The 3,932-nt window shown below is 37.5% G+C and overlaps 1 long non-coding RNA gene across 1 annotated transcript; it reads right to left on the minus strand.

Annotated features, from left to right (window-relative positions):
• Positions 1-322: 322 nt before the first annotated feature.
• LOC107200327 lies at positions 323-2,728 on the minus strand. Its single transcript, XR_004500470.1, has 3 exons — positions 1,956-2,728; positions 1,214-1,343; positions 323-372 (listed from the first exon to the last, which is right to left on the minus strand). It is a non-coding gene; the product is annotated as an uncharacterized LOC107200327 (long non-coding RNA).
• Positions 2,729-3,932: the final 1,204 nt, after the last annotated feature.

Genomic DNA, 3,932 nt, shown 5'->3' on the forward strand with positions numbered 1-3,932 from the left:
GAGCTGAAGAGATGATTGCAGGAAGACATGCTGCCACAGGCAGAGCTGCAGAGGGTCCCTCAAGGATCACCAGCCTTGTACTTGTACCTGTTCCTAACATAATTTACCATATTCTCTCTGACTCCAGTTCAGTTACTCTCTAATCCTGTAAGATTGTTAATGGAATATGTTTAGGCCTTGCACTGATGGAGCAACAAAAGTGCCTTTGAAAGCACCTCTCACTGGGGTGGAATGCAAGGGCCATGGTCCACCTGGCGTGTTCCTCAATACAAACTATGTTCTGTGATAAAAAGCAACATGAATAAAACAAAGTGTTTATAACTACTTACACATGGAACACTCATGGCCATCGATCAGCCAAACAGCATGAATCTGTGAGCCAAAAGAAGCATTCAATCACATTAATTTCTTTAGTTAGATAATTAATTAACGTTCCTTTGTTGACTAGAAAGAAAACAAGCATATTTCAGACAAGAAAAGCAGTCTACAATATCTAAGCACTTAAATCCAAACTGCATCCTACTCCTAAAACTGAGATAAAGTTTTGGGAAGAGATAAAGTTACTGAGATAAAGTTATGGGAAGAAAGTATTATGTTGATTTATGCCCTGGTTTACTATTGCTGGTTTTAGAAGAGCCAACAACAGAGAATAGTTCCTATGCCAATAGCATTAGACTGGCACAAGGTTCTACATCCTTTAACTAGCTGCAACACAAATCCCTACCCTGCCCTTTTTGTCAGTCAAATGAAGTAGAATTTGGCTAATATGCAACTTGAATATTGGTCAGTCATACATTGGTCAAAAAATAGATTGGACAAAATAATCAAATCCCTGTCAATTTTGAGCCCTAATGATTGCTTTTACAGCATCCTTACAAGGTGCTCTAAAAAATACCAGCAGTCTTATGTTTCGCCACTTACATGCCATTGTAAGAGGGAAGCCACTCACTGGAAATTAAGTGCCTTTATTTCCTATAGAAAGTGTAAGGGTGGAAAGAGCTGAAGAGGAACAGACAGTCCAAAGAAATAGAGGGTAAGATTAGGAAGAAACATCTCCCAAAACAGAAGCATAATTAAGCATCCAAACTGCCAATTAACAGTAAATAGCCAAGGAGAGGAACATGTGTGGAAGAATACAAGGATGTGTGGGCAATTAAGAGGCTATATTGAAACTAAGCTTTATACATAGAGAGTTACAAGATATTTAGCTTACTGAATCCTACTTAGGAACATGAAGTTCTGCTCAGTTCTGCAGGAGATTAGGCACCTTCAGATCTCTGGCAATCGGGTTCAAGGACTGCTCCCACGAGACGTCGGAGTCCGTGCCTCTCGAGCCTGTCTCACTGTGTTAGACAACCAGAAGAAGGTTATGAAGAAACTCTTGATGCACCAGTGACTCAGAACAAAACTCTCACTCTACCATAAATACATTTAATGTCCTACACTTAGGGCCATTTAATGAGACTCAGTAGAAAGCAGTTGTCTGGGGGAAGGGAAGTTAAGGCAGTTGCTTATTCTGAACTTATGTACAGGTTCTGAAATTTCCTCTGTAAAGCTGCCAGCCTTTCTCCACACACAATTTTCATGTACCATTTCTGTTACTATAGAACATGTAAGCCTAGGCTATGGATCAGTCCTACACAGAAGAAAAATAAAAAAGATGTCCACACACCTGATGCAAGTCATGCAAGCCAAACAGTATCCATAAGATAATTTTTAAAAATTTTAGTAGCTTATAGTTAATTGCTAACATCCATAGTAGAATTATCATAAAAAAACATTCTTTAGATCACATTTGAACAGGTTTAGAAAGGAGAAATATGCATCAACCCACAAGGAGAAATACAGATTATTATACTATTACGTATTTCACATAGACAGGAGAAACACCTTCTTTGAAAGCAGTGGGTTTTTTTCCATAGCTAGATAAAATGTATTCCATGCAAATTACTTACAAAAACTGAACACATGGGAACCACTCCAGTAACTACAGTCTTGGAGGGCTTTCTGTTACAAACACAAGAATATGTTTGGATATCATTTATAACACATACTCCCCGGCAATAAGTTACCCTTCCACTCAAAAACCTTGTATACAGGAACTTCCCTGTTACCACACAAAAAAATCAGAATAACTTCAGAGAGAGCAACAAAGGAAATTTGCATCTGACACTAATATCTTCGTAGGGTAAAGTATATTTTAATGAAGATATTGTCAGCAATACATGTGTTTATGATTCTTTTTTCCCTTCACACTTGGAGTTTATTTCATTTATGTCATGATTTACTTTGCAAGTTTAAGAAATGCATCATTTATTCATGACCTCTACTTTCTTTCAGAACCTCTCAGTTGCACAGAAGACCAGGTTAAAGAAAAATCAAGTGGTTTGTCTGATAACAGTTAGTGTCAAAACAAACTGTGTATTTGAATTTCTGTTAGCTGAAATCATAATTAAAAAAAACCCAGCCCAAAAAACAGTGCTTGCTTTACCTTTTTCCAGAATAAACTCTCATAATTAAACTTTCTACTTTTCCAAGTAGCTGACTATGTATTCCTGCACAGCAGGAGGTTTTCTCCACAGACATATTGACTTGGACAATAAACAAAGCAAAAATCCCTGACTGGAATTTACAGCTAAATTTAACCACGCATATTGTTAATAAAATTTGCATATATGTCTTTCAACATTAAGAAAAAATAAAAGTTGAAATTCAATGAATTTGGGCACTGCACTGCTTTGCAAGAAAAAAAAAAAAAGAGATTTAAGTTGTAATTTCCATATTTATTGAGGCTGTACGTCAAAAGAAATCTGTGCAAAAAAAATCCTGGTGCTGCCTTGATGAGATTTGAAAGATGACAGCATATTAATAGTAAAGGAGCTTCTCCTTAGCAAAGGTGGCTTAAACAGTACCTATAAAACACTGATTAAGGGCCACAAAATTTTAGAAAACATTTCCAGCATCTCTTACTTCTCTGTCCTTCAACCACAAAACAAGTAGAAGCAGTTAACATGTTTTGAAGAAATGTCACCCACCCTTTCCCCTCAGTGTCGGCTTTCCCCATGAAACATTAATAGATCAGTCAGCACTGACTTTTTACAATTAAAGGTGGTAAAGGAAACTTTAACTGATATTTTTTCATTGATTTTTTTGTCACATCACCACTAGCCCTCTAAAGCCATGAGCTACTAACAGCAAACATTTACCTTCTATTTTTAATTATTGTGTCTCTTTTCATAGCATCCTGGACATTTGGATGCCTTAGGGATTTGAGTTAAAGGCATTAAGGTTTCTAGCTCCTTTAAAACAAAGTTACTTTACCTGGATCTGCCTAGCCACAAAAAGTAGAAAATGCATTGCAGTTCTGCCAGCACAAAACCTTCTAGATAAGCACAAATACGTCCCACTAAAGAGAGAAGATCATACTCCTTTGAGGTACTTTTCCAGTACAAAAGCTGGATGTATTCCAGGGATTATGCTTTTGGTTGGTTGGTTTGGGTTTGTTTTGTTGGGTTTTGTTTTGTTTTTTTTTTTTTAATTTAACTGAAACTGAATTTTTATCAGTAAAGCTCTCATTAAATTATGAAAAAATGTCCACATTACCACAGCATGTACTTTATGGCTTTTAATACTTGCACTTGCTCTGGGCAGGATTTCAAGGGCACCTTTAACCTCTGCTTGAGTCTTCACAGTTTGGCTACTCCTAAACTGGAGGAGAGAGAGGGCAAAAGTGAGGAACTTGGCCATCACTTAAAGCATCACTAAAGGCACTGCAGCTGACTGTGCAAATAAGTGGCCCAGTCATTCTTTTCTTAGGTTTCGGGTGAAACAAACAACCATTAACACCCCAGTGAGATGCACAGATCAGCTCCCACCTCTCAAAGCACTTCTAGCACACACCATAGGCCTGGGCAGGAGATCTCTGAACCCTG

The sequence above is a fragment of the Parus major genome, chromosome 2 (genome assembly GCF_001522545.3).
Source record: "Parus major isolate Abel chromosome 2, Parus_major1.1, whole genome shotgun sequence".
Taxonomy (NCBI): Eukaryota; Metazoa; Chordata; class Aves; order Passeriformes; family Paridae; genus Parus; species Parus major.